This window comes from Marmota flaviventris, chromosome 8 (genome assembly GCF_047511675.1).
Source record: "Marmota flaviventris isolate mMarFla1 chromosome 8, mMarFla1.hap1, whole genome shotgun sequence".
Lineage (NCBI taxonomy): Eukaryota > Metazoa > Chordata > Mammalia > Rodentia > Sciuridae > Marmota > Marmota flaviventris.
In genome coordinates this window covers 923,072-941,567 of record NC_092505.1, presented here as the reverse complement: position 1 = coordinate 941,567, position 18,496 = coordinate 923,072, and the positions used below count along the sequence as shown (strand labels likewise).

General features: G+C 36.5%; 1 protein-coding gene across 8 annotated transcripts in view; it reads left to right on the top strand.

The window, feature by feature from the left end:
• The window catches only part of Pcbp3 (poly(rC) binding protein 3), a 221,859-nt gene that overhangs the window by 24,353 nt on the left and 179,010 nt on the right, over positions 1-18,496 (top strand). The gene's annotated exons all lie outside the window — the stretch shown is intronic.

Genomic DNA, 18,496 nt, shown 5'->3' with positions numbered 1-18,496 from the left:
TTTTCATTGGAGTGTTTAATCTGCTTACTTTTATGAAATGTGGTGCTTGATTCTGCCACCTTGCCATTCATTTCCCTTTTGTTCCATTCATGCTTCTGCTACTTTATTTTCTTTCCTTGCCTTTATTTGGATAATGAGGTATTTTCCCCACTGTTTTAATCACTTAGCTTTTATTGGCTCATTAAATATATAGACAAGCATTCTACCACTGAGCCCCAGCTCCAGCCCTATTGGCTCATTCTTGTGTTACTTTTTAGTTACTTTTTAGTTGTATCTGAGAGACTTCAGTTACGTGCCACTTTCTGCACTTTGGGTAAGACTCAGTGTGGCCTGGCTCCATTCGTCCCCTTTGCACTCTGGTCATACATTTTTACTTCTGTATATGTAAAGAGATTTAGCACAACATCATTTCTGTTCTATGTCGAGAGTCTATTGGTGCATTTGCCTTTTCTAGTGTTCTTAGGTCTTTCCTGTGGTTCTTTGTTCCATTTGAGAGCATTTTTTTTCAGCCTGAAGACTTTCTGAAAGTATTCTCACAGTGCAGGTCTATCAACAGCACAGTCTCTCAAATTTTGTCTAAAATTTAGGTTGCCTTCATTTGTGAAGAAATGTTTTGACTGAGTACTGAGTATAGCATTCCAGGTTGACAGGTGTTTTCTTCCAGCATATTGAACAAGTCAGTATTTTCAGAGCCTTCTGGCCTTCACAGTGCCTATTGAAGAGTTAGCCTTTGATTTTGTTTTAAAATATAGTTTTAGTTGTAGATAGAAACAATACCTTTATTTAGTTTATTTAGTTTTTTATATGGTGCTGGAGATTGAACCCAGTGCCTCACATGTGCCAGGCAAGCCCTCTACCATTGAACCACAACCCCAGAATTAGCCTTCGATTGTACTGTTACTCTTCTAATAAACACACTGTTTTCTCTACTCAGTTTTAAGGTTTTTCTGTCTTCATGTGTGCACACATGCATGTGTGTATGCTGTATGTCTGTCCGAAGTGGGACACACAGAGGCTTTGGTCAGGTCTGGAAACTCATCAACCACCATTCATTTAAATATTGCTCTTGCCCACTCCTGTCCTGACTATCCTGGCTACACATGTTGACTGTGCTCCATGAATCTCTAATGCCGTGTACTCTCAATTATGTGGTCTTCATACTTAACATTTTTTTTCTCTCTGAACTTCAGTTTGGGTATTTCAGTTGGACCTGTTTGAGTTTCTCTAATTGCATCTTTAGTTCTGAACGCTTTATGTTAAAGAAATAAAAAAAGTCCATAATGCAGTTATATTTTTTCAGTTCTAGAACTTTTTCTAGGTCTATTTCTAGTTTACCAGTGGGTGTTGGTGTTGTTAAATGTTTTCTGCACTCATTCATTTATTCATTGATTGTTTCCCTGCTTTATTCTGGTAATGTGGTAAGTCACATAGAATGATGATGAGTGTTAAGCCAAACTTGGATGCTTGAGGCAAACCTCATTTTGTTGGGAGGCTTTATCCTTTTAAATATTTCTGGATCTGATATGATGATGTTTTATGGACTTCAGTGTCAACCTCCAAGAGGAATACTGACCAACCCATAGCTTATTTTCTTGTAATACCTTTATTAGTCTTTGGTATCAGGATAATATCAGCCTGATAAAATCAGTTCAGGGGTGTCCCTTCTCTTTTTTTATTTTTTTCATTCTAATTTGTTATCTATGACAGCAGAATTCATTGCAAATTATATTACACATATAGAGCACAATTTTTCATATTTCTGGTTGTATTCAGTATATATTCACAGCAATCGTGTCTTCATACATGAACTTAGGATAATGTCTGTCTCATTCCACTGGCTTTCCTACCCCATGCTCCTTTCCTTCCCCTCCCACTCTGCCCTATCCAGAGTTCGTCTAATCCTCCCATGCTCCCCCTCCCAACTCCACTATGAATCAGCCTCCTTATGTCAGAGAAAACATTCAACATTTGTTTTTTTGGGATTGGCTAAATTCACTTAGCACTATATTCTCCAACTCTGTTGGGGTTTTTAGCTTCCTCTATCCACTCTGACCCACAGAGAGGCTTAGGAGAGCATGCCCCAACCTGGACGGATCAAGAAAGGTCAGGGTTGGCTGGCCGCCCACCCAGCCCTCCCCACCGGAGAACAATCAGATGCGCCAAGGAGACCAGTCAAAGCAGGATCTCATTTATTGAGGAAACACACACAACTTATATAAGGAGTAAAAGCCAATCATTTTAAAACACGGAAAAGTGGGAACCAATCAACATAAAGGTCAAATCAGCAGGAGGAATTCACATGTATACCCACACCATAGTTTCTAATAAAGAGCACGAGCTGTGCACGAGCACAGAAGAGAAGTAAGCCAATCAGGAGGTTTCAAAACAACTTCAGTGTCCTCCTACTGGCATTTAGCCAGGCGCCTTCTTAGTTTTTGGCCCCACACAACTCCATCCACTAACCTACAAATGCCATGATTTTATCCTCTTTTATTGCTGAGTAATATTCCATTTTTTTAACCACATTTTTGTTTTTTTTAATCTAGGTTGGTTCCACAGTTTAGCTATTGTGAATTGTGCTGCAATAAACATTGATGTGGCTGTATCCCTGTAGTATGATGTTTTTAAGTCCTTTGGGTATAGACTGAGGAGTGGGATAGCTGGGGCAAAAGGTGGTTCCATTCCCAGTTTTCCAAGGAATCTCTATACTGCTTTCCATATTGGCTGCACCATTTTGCAGTCCCACCAGCAATGTATGAGTGTGTCTTTCCCCCCACATCCTCACCAACACTTATTGTTGTTTGTATTCTTAACAGCTGCCATTTTGACTGGAGTGATTTTGGTTTGCATTTCTCTAATTGCTAGAGATGTTGAACATTTTTCATATATTTGTTGATTGATCGTATATCACCTTCTGAGAAGTGTCTGTTCAGTTCCTTGGCCCATTTATTGATTGGATTATTTATTTCTTGGTGTTTAACTTTTTGAGTTCTTTATATATCCTAGACATTAGTGCTCTGATGTACAAGTGGTAAAAATTTGCTTCCAAGCTGTAGGCTCTCTATTCACTTCACTGATTGTATCTTTTGCTGATAAGCTTTTTAGTTTGAATCCATCCCATTTATTAATTCTTGATTTTAATTCTTGCGCTATAGGAGTCTTATTAAGAAAGTAGGGGCCTAATCTGATATGATGGAGATTTGGGTCTACCTTTTCTTCTGTTAGATGCAGGGTTTCTGGTTTAATTCCTAGGTTCTTGATCCACTTTGAGTTGAATTTTGTGCATGGTGAGAGATAGGGGTTTAATTTCATTTTTTTGCATATGGATTTCCAGTTTTCACAGCACCATTTGTTGAAGAGGCTATCTTTTCTCCAATGTATGTTTTTGGGGCCTTTGTCTAATATAAAATAACTGTAATTTTATGGGTTAGTCTCTGTGTCCTCTTTCTGTACTACTGGTCTACCAGTCTATTTTGGTGCCAATACTATGTGTTTTTTTTTGTTGTTGTTGTTACTGTTGCTCTGTAGTATAGTTTAAAGTCTGGTACAGTGATGCCACCTGCTTCACTCTTCTTGCTAAGGAATGCTTAGCTATTTGGGTCTCTTATTTTTCCAGATGAATTTCATAACTGCTTTTTCTATTTCTATGAGGAGTGTCATTGGGATTTTGATTGGAATTGCATTAAATCTGTATAATGCTTTTGGTAGTGTGGTCATTTTGACAATATTAATTCTGCCTATCCAGGAACAAGGGAGATCTTTCCATCTTCTAAGGTTTTCTTTAGCATTCTGTAGTTTTCATTGTAGAAGTCTTTCACCTCTTTTGTTAGGTTGATTCCCAAGTATTTTATTTTATTTTTTTTTGAGGCTATTGTGAATGGGATAGTTTTGCTCGTTTCCCTTTCAGAGAATTTGTCACAAGAATTAATAAATGGGATGGATTCAAACTAAAAATCAGAAATGCCTTTGATTTGTGGGTGTTGATTTTGTATCCTGCTACTTTGCTAAATTCATTTACTAGTTCTAGAAGTTTTTTGGTGGAATTTTTTGGGTCTTCTAGGTATAGAATCATATTGTTGGCAAATAGTGCTATCTTAAGTTCTTTTCCTATCTGTATCCTTTTAATTTCTTCCATCTGTCTAATTGCTCTTGCCAGTGTTTCAAGAACTATGTTAAATAGAAGTGGTGAAAGAGGGCATCCCTGTCTTGTTCCAGTTTTTAGAGGGAATGCTTTCAATTTTTTTCCATTTAGAATGATGCTGGCTTGGGGCTTAGCATAGATAGCTTTTACAGGGTTGAGATATGTTCCTGTTATCCCTAGTTTTTGTAGTGTTTTGAACATGAAGGGGGCACTGTATTTTGTTGAATGCCTTTTCTGCATCTATTGAGATGATCATATGGTTCTTATCTTTAAGTTTATTAATGTGATGAATTATATTTATTGATTTCTGTATGTTGAACCAACCTTGCATCCCTGGGATGAACTCTTTGATATGTTTTCGTATTCAATTTGCCAGAATTTTATTGAGAATTTTTGCATCTATGTCCATTAGAGTTTTTGGTCTGAAGTTTTCTTTCTTTGATGTGTCTTTGCCTGGTTTTGGAATCAGGGTGATCTTGGCCTCATAGAATGAGTTTAGAAATGCTCCGTCTTTTTCTATTTCCTGAAATAAATTGATGAGTATTGATACTAGTTCTTCTTCAAAGGTCTTATAGAACTCAGCTGTGTCCATCCAGTCCTGGGCTTTTCTTGGTTGGCAGGCTTCTGATGGTGTCTTCTATTTCATCGCTTGAAATTGATCTGTTTAAGTTGTGTATATTGTCCTGATTCAATTCGGGCAGATCATATAACCCTAGAAATTTGTCAGTGCCTTTGGTATTTTCTATTTTATTGGAGTACAAGTTTTCAAAATAATTTCTAATTATCTTCTGTATTTCTCTAGTGTCTGTAGTGATATTTCCTTTTTCATCACATATGTTAGTAATTTGAGTTTTCTCTCTCCTTCTCTTCCATATTGGCTGCACCATTTTGCAGTCCCACCAGCAATGTATGAGTGTGCCTTTTCCCCCACATCCTCACCAACACTTACATATTGTTGTTTGTATTCTTAATCTGGCATTCTGACTGGAGTGAAATGAAATCTTAAAGTACTTTGGTTTGCATTTCTCTAATCGCTAGAGATGTTAGCATGGATAAGGGCTTGTCAATTTTTTATATTTTTCAAAGAACCAACTTTTTGTTTTGTCAAATTTTTCAGTTGTTTGTTTCAATTTTATTGATTTCAGCTGTGATTTTAATTATTTCCTGTCTTCTACTACTTTTGGTGTTGACTTGTTCTTCTTTTCTAGGGCTTTGAGATGTAATGTTAAATTTATTTGTTGACCTTTTCTTCTTTTAAGGAAGGAACTCCATGCAATGAACTCCCCTTTTCCTTTCCACAGCCTTCACAGTGTCCCAGAGATTTCGATCCATTGTATCTGTGTTCTCATTCACCTCTAAGAATCTTTTAATCTCCTCCTTGATGTCTTTTGAAACCCATTCAGTAGCATATTATTTAGTCTCCAGGTATTGGAGTAGCTTTATTTTTTATTTTTTCATTGATTTCTCATTTCATTCCATTATGATACAACAAAATGTATTTCTACTTTATTATATTTGCTAAGAGTTGCTTTGTGGCATAATATATAGTCAATTTTAGAGAAGGATCCATGTGCTGCTGAGAAGACAGTATATTCGTTCATTGAAGGATGAAATATTCTATGTATGTCAGTTAAGTCTAAGTTATTGATTGTATTATTGAGTTCTGTAGTTTCTTTGTTCAGTTTTTGTTTGGATGATCTATCCAGTGGTGAAAGAGGTATGTTAAAGTCACCCAGAATTATTGTGTTGTGGTCTATTTGACTCTTGAACCTGAGAAGAATTTGTTTGATGAATGTAGACACTCCATTGTTTGGGGCATATAAATTTATTATTGTTATATTTTGTTGATAAATGATTCCCTTAAGCAGTATAAAATATCCTTCTTTATCCCTTTTGATTAACTTTGGCTTGAAGTCTACTTTATTTGATATGAGGATGGAAAAAAATCTCTGCTTGCTTCCACATTCCATGTGAGTGATATGATTTTCCCCAACCTTTCACCTCAGTTTGTGGATGTCTTTTCTTATGAGTCTCTTGGAGGCAACATATTGTTGGGTCCTTTTTTTTTTTTTTTTTTAATCCAGTCTTCCATTCTATGTGTTTTGATTGGTGTGAGTTTAGGCCATTAACTTTTAGGATTATTATTGAGACATGCTTTGTATTCCCAGCCATTTTTTTTTTGGTATTTAATTTGACTTAGTTTCTCCTTTGATTCATTTCTCCTTTCGTGTAATACCTTCTTTGCTGATTTTCATTGTTGTTTTTCAGTTCCTCTTCATGGAATCTTTTGCCGAGGATGTTCTGTAGTTCAGGCTTTCGAGTTGTAAATTCTTTTAACTTTTGTTTATCATGGAAGGCTTTTATTTCATCATAAAGATAAAAAGAAATCTAAAGCTTAATTTTGTTGTATATAAGATTCTTGGTTGGCATCCATTTTCTTTCAGAGCTTGATATATGTTGTTCCAGGATCTTTTAGCTTTCAGGGTCTGGGTTGAAAAATCTGCACATAATCTAATTGGTTTTCCCCTATATGTAATCTGATTCCTTTCTCTCGTTGCTTTTAATATTTTCTCCTTATTCTGTATGTTGGGCATTTTCATTATATGTGCCTTGGTGTGGATCTGTAGTGATTTTTGTACATTTGGCATCCTGTAAACCTCCTGAATTTGTTTTTCCAATCCATTCTTCATGTTTGGAAAATTTTCTGCTCCTTTTGGTTTGGAACTCTATGCCTTCCTCTATCCTGATAACTCTTAAGTTTGATCTTTTCATGCTATCCCATATTTCTTGAATGTTCTGCTCTTGGTTTCTTACCATTTTCACTGTGTGGTCTATGTTCTTTTCAAGATGATATATTTTATCTTCATTTTCTGTCATCCTGTGTTCCAAGTGGTCTAATCTGTTGGTGATGCATTTGATTGAACTTTAATTTGGCTTATTGTTTCTTTCATTTCAAGGATTTCTTTTTTTTTTTTTTAGAACCTTTATCTCCCTATGAAGTAATCTTTTGCTTCCTAAATTTGTTTGTGTAGCTTATTGTCAAAATGATCTTTTGCTGCCTGTATTTGCTCTCTTATATCATTCTTTAATTCACAGAACATTTTAATTATGTACATCCTGAATCCCTTTTCTGTAATTTCTTCTGCTGTGCTGGCCATGGATTCTAATAATGTGGTATCTTGATTTGTTTGGGGCACTTTCTTCCTTTGTCTTTTTATATTACGTGTGTGTCTTCCCTTCTAGCGCTGTGCATCCAAGGCATTACCTTTTTTACCCTATAGGCTTATAGTGCCCCTGTAGGGATCCAATACCTCTCCTTTGAGGTGATGGACAAAGTTAACAGATCCCAATATAAATAATATGCACCCTAAAAACAAATGTTTGTTATTAAGATGTTTACAGTTTGGTCACAATGTACAGAAATGGTGAATTCAATTATTATCTACAATATATTCAGTAGGTTTGTAAAAGGGTTTACAGTTTCTGATGGTGGACAAAGAACGAGGGGTGAGGAGTAGGATGATATGCTGAGGAGGTAGGAGGTGAGAATATAGAGTTGTTATATCTTAGGAAATGTGAAAGAGAAATCTAAAGAAAATTAGTAGCAGAAGGGAGAGGAAATAATTTTGAGTAGACAAGTAAGTGGGAAGACAGAGTACATAAAACAAACACACACATATATATTAAGAAAAATAAAAAATGTTAAAACAGTAGAAATTGGTGAGAAAAAAAAAGGAAAAAAAAGAATATACAACACAACTGTAATATACTATGCAGATGTCCCAGTCCTCAAAAATCCTAATTCATGCAAAGAACTTGGTTTCACATATGTTGGGGAGGGGAGGGCAGGAGAATAGAGGGAGAGGGAAAAAAAAATCTTGAAGGAAGAAACAGGAATTGTTTTGGTTGGAGATCAGTATCTTTCCTGCTTCCCTTCTCATCCAATATGTGGAGTTGTCTGTTGTTAGCTGGTATCTCTGCCCTCAGGATGGTGAAGGTAACCAGGGTGTCACTATGCTGGGCTAGTGGCTGCTGGGGAGAGTGGGGAGTTAGAAACTGGGTACCTGGCCAGCCGGAGTTCCGAACTGGGATTAACCCCACTGAAGATGGTGATGAAGGTGGCTCAAGATGGAGGCTTCTGCTTTCAGCGGTAGGGTGTCGGGTCTGGTGGGGGGAGCTGAGTGATGGTGTTGGACCATGAGTTCAGAGACGAGCTCTGTGGCATGCAGTGTGTGGCTGTCGACTGACTTTCAGAGCCTGCTTGAAGTTCTCGGGTGCACGCAGGCTATTGCGCGTAAGGGGCTATCTCCACTGTTGCAGGGTCCCAAGATGTTGGCAACCGGGGAGCCCACGTTGGTAGGTGGCGGTCCACATGAGGGTGGCGGCTGGGAGTTCCTATGCTTGGGAAGCTGCCAGGTATCCTGCATAGGAGCGGTGTCCGTGACTTCTGCTCGGGTGGGTGGCCGAAAGTTCTTTGTGGGTGCTGCTGCCGCCCGATGGTCTTGCTCAGATACCCGGTAGTCCTGCGTGGGTGAATAGTTGGGAGGCCTACTCTGTTGCTGAGGCCTGGAGTCCTGGATGGACACAGTGCTTTCTGTGTGGGGGCAGTAATATAGCTCACAGAGAAGCAGTATTCTCACTACTTGGATCCCAGTTCACGGAGAGACAGAATGCTGCCTCCCTCTGGCCTGCCAACTTGGATCCTCTGCCCGCTCTCTTCTGTTTACTGTAACAGTTTGTGTAGCGTCTGTGTTATTTATTTCTTTAGTGTTTGGCAGAGTTCACCAATATGGGCTTTTGCGCTTAGAGCTTTAGACTAGGAATTTGACTTATGTAATAGATACGGTCTGCTTGGGTTATCTGTATATTTGAATGAGCTAGGGTAGTTTCTGTGTTTGAAGAAATCGAGCCAGTTTTAAGTTGCTGAGCATGCTGATGCTGTTCAGGGTATCTGCTCATTGCCTTTTGTTATCTGTGGGGTCTGTAGAGATGATTCCTCTTTGGTTCTTGATAATGATATTTGTTATACCTTCTTTAAAAAAATCTTGATCCTTCTAGTTATGAGTTTATAGATTTTGTTGATTTTTTTTCAAAGAACTAGCTTTTAGTTTGATTAATTTTTTGTTTTAAATTGTGTTGACTTCTGTTTTTTCTTCTTTCTTTCTTTTTTTCCTTTCTTTCAGTACTAGAAATGGGGCTCTACCACTGAGCTACACCCCCAGGTCTTTCAATTTATATATTTTTTGAGACACGGGTCTCACTAAGTTACTTAGGACAGCCTTGAACTTGTGATCCTCATGCTTCACCTCCTGAGTTGCTGGGATTACAGGTGTAGCCACTAGATTTGGTTATTCTTTTCTTTTCCTTTAATTTTTGTTGGGTTTACTTTGCTGTTCCTTTTCTAGCTTTTTGAGGTGAACCTAAGAACGTTATTTAGAAAGTCCTAGTTTGCTGCTGATCTTGAGAGTGACCTGGGTGTTTGAGACCCATGCAGGTTGTCTCCTTAATTCTTGTTCATCCAGTTAAAGATTTTGAGATGACCCCTTTAATCTCCTGCCATACATAGATGTATTCAAATTCTGGCAAAGGAATTAATTGAGGGGGAAGACAAACTTGTGTACTTGTTGTAGGTCCCTGTCCTTTAGGAGATGTGGCAGAAGTGCCACCCTGCCTTGCTGCCTCCTGCACAGTTCCAGAACCATGGGGTGAACAGACCTGGAGCTGGGACTCCTTCTGTGTCTCGTCTGTTGCAGTGGAATGGTCCCAGGGGTGCACACAAGCCCTGCTGCTTTTGCTTTCCTCTGTAGAATCTTTCAACTTGCACCCACTCTTATTCTTAGGCGATGTTCAGAATTGAGTGGCTTATTTTCAGTTTTTCTAGCAGGCTCTTACTGTGTGGAATTGTAGTTCTTATAGCTTCATTGCTATGATGATTACAGAAATACAGTTTTTGGAATTTACCATTTTAAAGAAGTCTGCTTGCTCCATTGGTGGGTTGGCCTCCTCTGAATCACTGCATTCTGATTGAAGGCAGGACTCTCTGCCCCATCTGTATACTCTATCAGCACACCTATTTGGAGTGTGCAGATTAATGACTGCATCACAGCCAAGGCTGGAAGACTTACCCGAGGCTCTGATGCCCTTTCCATCCATGCCTCATCTCACTTTCTCTTCTAGGAAATCATGACATTCTTCTGTCATGCAAATAGAATCTTGCAGTGTCTCTTGCTCCCTTCTTTCAGCATTTATGTTTTTAAGATCAGTCCATTTTGTGTGGGTGTGTTCTGTTCCTCTTTATCACTGAGGAGTCTTCCATTGTAGGGTGTGTTTGTTTACTTGCCTGTCAGTGGACTTGGATCATTTCTAGCTTTTGGCTGTTGTAATACAGCCGCTATGCACGTCATGCCCTGACTTTGTGTGGGAATGTGTGTATTTTCCTTGAGTGAGGATCTGGCAATGGAATGGCTGGGTGGTGTGGTAAGTTCTATGGTAAGTGACTTTATAACAATATGCCCAGCTGTTTCCAAACTTGTTGAATGGCTTCTACTTGTACTGGCCCTGTACCACAGGCACAATTTACTGGCACTTTCTTATTATGATTTTAGTGTTTATTTTCCTTAAGACTAATGATGGTGAGCATCTTTTTCACATGCTTATTAACTATGTCTATGTCTTGTGTGATGTGTCTGCTGAAATGTTTTGCTATGTTTTATTGGGCTGCTGTTTCCTTATTATTGAGTTATAAAAGATCTTCATATTTTCTGAATATAAGTCTGTTTTCAGATATATTTGAAAAGTATTTTTTCATTCTATCATTTACCTTTTCATTTTGTAAATGGTATCTTTCAGAGAACAAAATTTTAAAATTTTGATGAAATATGAATTATAACTTTCCCCCTTTTTTGGTGTATTGCTTTTCTTTTTTTCTAAGAAATTCTGGTCTACCTCAAGGTCAGAAAGTTTTTCCTCTAAAAGTTCCATGGATTTATCTTTCATATGTGTGTTAATTTTTGAATATGGTGTTAGGTAGGGATCAAGGTTTTCCTTTTTTTTTTTTTTTAATAGAATGCCAGTTCTTCTGACATAGTTTGTTGGAAATACTTTCTTTTTCCATAAAAATGCCTCAACACCTTGGTTGAAAGGTCAGTCATACAAGCTTGGGTCTGTTTTAGACCCCCCCCCCCCTTTTTTTTCTGTACATATGTTCCTTATTCTAGTAGGACACTGCACTGATTACTGGATATTTGAAACAAGGTAAACTAACTCCTCCAACTATGTTCTTTTTCTGAATAGTTGTGGTTATTATAAGTCTTTTATGTATAAAAATAAAAAAATTTAGAGTCAGTCAACTTCTGCCAGAAAGCCTACTAGGGTTTTGATTGACATAATTTTTAATCTATGGATAAATTCAAGGAGAATCAACATCTTACCAATATTGAGTCTTCCCATCAAAGTACATCATAATTTCTCCATTTAGTAACTCTTTAATTTCATTCACTGCTCTTTAATTTTTTTTTAGTTATAGATGGACATAGTATCTTTTTTCTTTAATTTATTAGTTATTCGTGGTCCTTTATTCATTTATTTGTTTATTTGTGGTGCTGAGAGTTGAACACAGTGCCTCACACATGCTAGGCAAGCACGCTACCACTGAGCCACAACCCCAACCCTGGACAAAGTATCTTTATTTTATTTTTATGTGGTGCTGAGGATCGAACCCAGTGTCTCATACATGCTAGGTGAGCGCTCTACCACTGAGACACAATCCCAGCCCTATCTTTCACTGCTCTTTGAACTTTTCAGTATGCAGAATTCTAACATATTTTGTTAAATTTGTTCCTTAGACTTTTTTAATGCTATTATAAGGGTTGCTTAAAAATATTTCATATCTAATCATTGGCAGATAATACAGAAATAGTTTGTTTTATATATTGAAGTTTTACTCTAAGATTAGCTAAAGTTAATTATTAGATTTAATAAACTTTTCTGCAGAATCTTGTCATTTGTGAATAAATGTAGTTTTACTTATTTCTAGCCACTATGAATTTCTTTGAAGTGTTTTCCCACCTTAACGTCTGGGACCTCTAGTACAAAGTCAAATAGCAGTGGTGAGATTGGATTTTCTCGATTTGTTCATTCATTTGCTCTGAAGTTTTGTGTTAACTGTAGGGTTTTCATAGATGCCTTTGTTAGCTCAAGGAATTTCCTTTATTCTTGTCTCCTGAATTTTGAATTTATTCTTTACCAGAAATGTGTGTTGAATGATACCTTTTTTTGCATTATTGAGATAGTCATGGGAATTTTCCCTTTATTCCATTAGTGTCTTGAATTGTGCTTATCAACATTCAGAGCTGTAAAATTCTAAGTTGAGTGTTAAACCAACCTTGCATTCCTAGGATAAGCCCCACTTGGTCCTGACAGATTATGTCTATGTCTGTGTAGTATATATTTTCCAGCTTGATTTGCCTGTACTTTTAAAAGGACTTTTATGTCTGTGGTCCTGAGGGAGATTAGTAGTTCTGTTTTTTTTTCCCAAGCAATGCTGGGTTTTGTACAGGATAAAGTGGCCTCGTCAAGTGAGTAGGGCAGTGCTCCCTTCTCTATCTTCTGAAGGAATTTGTATTAGTTTTATATATTTTTTTTTTCTTAAATTTTTGATAGAATTCATCTAGGAATTTCCTTGTAGGGAGTTTTTTCTTCATGGGAGGATTTATTTTACATTAAGAATGTAGCTTCTTAAAGCTTTTTAGAATTTTGTATCCCTGGTCAGTTATACTAATGTGTGTTTTGTAAGATATTGATTTTTTTCTAAGTTGTAAGTTCAGTGATATAAATTTTCTCTTTATTTGACATTATCCTATTCATTGTTGTAAGATCTTTTTCATTACTAACATATGTAACTGGTGTTTGTCTCTTTTATTGATCAGTCTAACCAGATACTTATCAGTTTTATTGACTTTTCCCATTACATAGATTTGCTTTCATTTTCATTTTCTTTCTCTTTCTTTCACTGTTTTATTTACTTTGTTCTTAACTTTATTATTTTCTTCCTTCCTACTTGTCTTGGATATACTTTGTTGTTCTTTTTTCTAGCCTTTTAAGGCAGAAGTTAAAGATCATTTATTTTGTATCTTTTTCTGAAGTCAGCATTCAGAGCTATAAAATTCTAAAGACTGCTATCTCAAATATTTTAGCAACTTTCTATTTTGAAATAATTTACAAAGTCACATAATTGCAGAGATAATATGAAGAGTCCTGTGTGCTCTCCACCTGGCTTCCTCATGTTTTGGCATCTTATACAACTCTAATGCAATATAGTAATCAGGGCATAGATGTTGACACATTGTTACCTGGATCATGAACATTGTTTCCTGGTGCATTGTGTGTGTGTGTGTGTGTGTGTGTGTGTGTCTGTTTCTATGCAGTTTTATTCCATGTACAAAACTATTACACCACCACAAAATAGCTCCTTGGTGTTACCTCTTGGTATTCCTGCTGCTTTGCCTTCCAAGACTTGTCCCTGACTCTTGGGGACCACTAGTCTTCTCCATCCCTGTAGTTCTTCACGTATAAATGGACTCACATAATCATTCAACCTTTGGGCAATAGCTTCTTTTCCCTAAGCAGAGCGCACTTGGGCTTCCTGTAGATTGTTCCTTGCATCAGTAGGTTATTTCATTTTGTTCCTGAGTAGTATTTCATTATATGGATGTCCCAGTATTTGCTTAACCATTACTTGTTGAAGGGTATTGGAATTAGTTCCAGTATTGCCACATAGAATAAAACTACTATGAACATTCATGCACAGGATTTTCTGTGAACATACATTACATTATTTGGAATAAATGCCCAGGAACACAATTTGTGGTTTGTGAGGTTGTGCAAGTTTAGTTTAGTTTTTTTTTTTAATGAAATTATAAAAAGTTTTATAAAACTATAAATATTATAGGTAATATCTTGCTATTATCAAATATAGGAAAAGCATTACTTTTAACATAAACTACTAAACTATATTCTGGATTAGTGATATCATTTTACATATTAGTGATATCATTTTACATATTTTTGCTATCTTATATATTAATTTTCAGACAATTTATTTTCCAAAATTTCTTATGATTTCTTCTTTGTCCATTGATGTCTTCAATTTTTTAAATTTCTAAATGTTTAAGGTTTTTAATAGGTGTTGTTTTCTCATTTAATTTTATGGTAGTGAGAAAGCATTTTGTATTATTTTATACTTTTTCATATTTTTTTTTGAATTTAGTTTATATTTTTTAGTTGTTGACTGGCATGTTCTAAGTTTTCAATTAGGACAAATTGGTTGATGGTGTTCAAGTCTTTATTCTCTTACTGATTTCATGTCTACCTGCTTTATCTAGTGCATAGAGAAAAATATTTTCTTATTTCTACTATTAATTCTCTCGGGTTTTATTATGTGTTTTTATTTTTTTGTTGTTTTGCAGTGTTGGGGATTGAATCCAGGGCCTTGCTCCTGTTAGGCAAACACTGTGGCATGTATTTCAGCAATAAAAAGAGAATAAAATCATGGCATTTGCAGGTAAATGGATGGAGTTGGAGAAATATAATGCTAAGTGAAGTTAGCTAATCCCTAAGAACTAAATGCTGAATGTTTTCCCTGATATAAGGAAGGTGATTCATAGTGGGGTTGGGAGGGGGATCATGGGAGGATTAGATGAACTCTAGATAGGGTAAAGGGGTGGGAGGGAAGGGAGGGGATATGGGGGTAAAAAAGATGGTGGAATGAGATGGATATCATTACCCTAAGTACATGTATGAAGACTCGAGTGGTGTGAATATACTTTTGTATACAACCAGAGATATGAAAAATTGTTCTATATATGTGTAATATAAATTGTAATGCATTCTGCTGTCATATATAACAAATTAGAATAAAAAATAAAGAATTAAAAAAAAATAAAATCTATTGTTGTGTACCTACACATGTAGGATTGTTATGTCTTCTTGACAAGTTCACATTTTTATCATTATCTAGTGTCCTTTCTCTCTGTTTAGTGTTTGAATGACATATTTCTTCTGTCCTTTTACTTTTAATCTTTTTGTATTTAGTGTGGGTTTTACTATAGATAACATACTATTGGTCCATCTTTTTTTTTTTTTTTGACATAGTTGGACACAATACCCTCCTCAGCATATTCAGGGTGCTTTTCCTCCTGTAAAACTGGCATTGAACTATTGAGCAGCAGTTCCCATCTTTTGTTCCCCACAGAATAGAAGTTCTCCTTGAAGACCACACTTATATTTTCTGTCCTGTGTGCTCGACTAATCCCTGTTGCTCACATGTGGGAGGCACTGGGTTCAATCCTCAGCACCACATAAAAATAAACTAATAAAGATATTGGGTCCATCTACAACATATATATATATATGTACATATGTAAAGAATGTATATCATTTGGCCTTTGATTTTAATGTTAGGATATGGTTTGTGATCTTTAAATTAAAAAAAAAAAACTCAGATGGTGAGAGTTGGAGGGGTATATATTATATAGTTGGTGAGGATTAACTTTGCTGACCCAGTGGTCAACACCCAGTCCTTGTCTTACTTCACCTGTCATCAGCAGTGTCTGGATCCAGAGCACTGCCTTCTCCTCCTTAACACACTGTCTTTATGGGGCTCCCAGGATGTATCTCCAGTCTGGCTTTTCTTGTAGCCCTTTGATTGCTACTGTTTTGATTTTGCCCTCCTGATTCCTATCCATACCCAGTCCTCACTAGGAAGCCCAGGGCTAGATTCTTGGTATTCTTTTCTTTCTGTGTCATTCCCCTATGATTTCACCTGGTTTCCTGGCTTTAAATACACCCATGTGCTGATGTATCTCAAATATATCCTTGCAGACTGGACCAAACCCTCCTTCCGTCTAGGCTCATACCTGTCTGCGTAATCTCATTACGAGGCAGTCACCATTCTTTCCCTCTGGCCGCTTCTTTCTCAGTTTTCTCTAGATCTGCTGATGCAGTTCCATTCTTCCACTTGTCAGTCTAAAACCCTAGGGATAATTTTTTGCCTTTTTCTTTCTCTTACATCCCATGTCTAATAAGCATCAAATTCTGCTTGAACATTGCATTCAGTACACTCAGGACCTGGCTACTTCTTACTGCCACTGCTGCCATCACCTGGTCCTGGCTGCCATCCTCTCTCACTTGGATAGCTATGAAGCCTCTGACCATATCTCCTTGCTTTAGGTTTTACCAGTTACAGGAGATGAGTCCCACAGTAGTAAGAGTGGTCTTCCTAAAAATTAGGTTGATTTTCACTTCCAGGAAGCTGGAGTAGATACACTTTTTCCTATTATTCCTATTAAGTACAACTGAAGAACCTGAATGTTCTGTTTAAAATGAGCATAGATTCCAAGAGATGGGAAGAAGAAGGTAGTCCAGCTAGGAACCTTGGGACCCATGGATGCCATGGTAGAGAATTCTTTGGATTTTTTCCCTTTTATATATTTCAGATTTGGCATAAGAAGCTGGCCACCCATAAATACCAATCAGCACAGGAAAAAAAAAAATGAAATGAAAAAGCATATTCTTTCTTTAGCCAGGAAACCAGGAAAGGGTCTTTCTAGCCCTGTCAGAAAACTTTTACATGATAACTGTTCTACTCTAGAAAAACAGCATGGAAATTTTAACTATTATTTCTTTAAGCATTTTTTTTTTCTCTCTGCTTTTTTCCCTCCTCTTCTGGAGCTGTAATGACAGGGTGAGTAGCTCTTTTTCTGTAGTCCCCAGTCTGAGCCATTGTTCATTTGTCTTCAGTCATTTTATTTTTGTTGTTCAGATTGGATAATTTCTGTTGTTCTGCCTTTCATTTTACTGATTTTTTCTTTGGATAATTTCTGTTGTTCTGCCTTTCATTTTACTGATTTTTTCTTTGGACCTCTCCATCGTGTTTTGTAATTTTGTTTTCCAGAGAACAAAGGAGGAGTGAAAACTTCTTAATTAATTTTATGAAGTTAATAATACCCTGATAGTAAAGCCAGAAGAAGACATTACAAAAAATTTAAAAAATTAAAATACAGACCCATATCCTCCAGGAAGATAGATGCAAAAATCTTTGGCAAAGCATTAGCAATCAGCAATATATACAATATATACAAATAATATATATATATATATATATATATATATATATATATATATATATATATATATATATAGAGAGAGAGAGAGAGAGAGAGAGAGAGAGAGAGACAGAGACACAGACACAGACACACACACACACACACACACACAAAGAATCATGCACCATGATCAAATGGGTGTATTCCAGAATTGCAAGCTGGTTCAGTATTTGAAAATCAATTAAAGTAACACTCCATATTAATAGACTGAAGAAGAAAAATCAAGAGATCGGATCACTGATGCAGTGGAGACCTATCCATGATGAAAGCCCTCAGGAAATAAGCAATAGGGGATGCTGTCCATTGTCTGAATGTCTCCCAAGTTCATGGTTGAAAATCCCCATCATGGTTTCAAGAGGTAGGGCCTTTAGGAAATGATTGGGTCATCAAGGCTCTGTCCTCTGAATGGATTAGTACCTTTTAAAATGGTTGAATTAGCTAGCGTAGGATCTTTTACTCTTGGGTCTTCTGCCATATGAGGACAGTGTTCGCCCCTTCTGTCAGGTGGGGATGTGATAAGAAGGCTTTTACCAGTTCCTGAATGTTGGTGCCTTGATAGTGGACTTCCAACCTCCAGACTGTGAAAAATAATTTTCTACTGTACAGATTACCCATATTGTTTATTTTGTTATTATAATAAAAAAGTTACCCAACTTGATAAAAACTACAACTAACATTTAATAATGAAAGGCTGATTTCCCCCTAAGATCAGGGACAAGACAAGATTGTTCACTCACATTCCACATAGTGCTGGAAATTGTAGCCTGTATAATAAGGGGAAAAAAATGTTAAAAGATTTATGGATCAGAAAGGTTGAAATAAAATTGTTCTTATTTGCAGATAATTAAATTATCTATGTGGAAAATTCTAAGGAATCTACAGAACCCTCCTAGAATCAGTGAGTTCAACAAGATTGCACAATAAAAGATAGACACATAGAAATCAGTGTACTCTTGTGTACTATCAATAAACACATGAACCCACAAAATTTAAAATATAATAGAACACCTGAAAAATAAACACACTCTTAGTTATAAATATAATAAAACGTGTGTAGGACTTTTATACTGAAAACTACAGAAAGATGATGAAAGAAATAAAAATAAATCAAAAAATAAATGGAGACACATACCATGTCCATGGACTGGAAAATCCAACTTGGTAAAAATGTCAGTTCTCCCCAAATTATTAT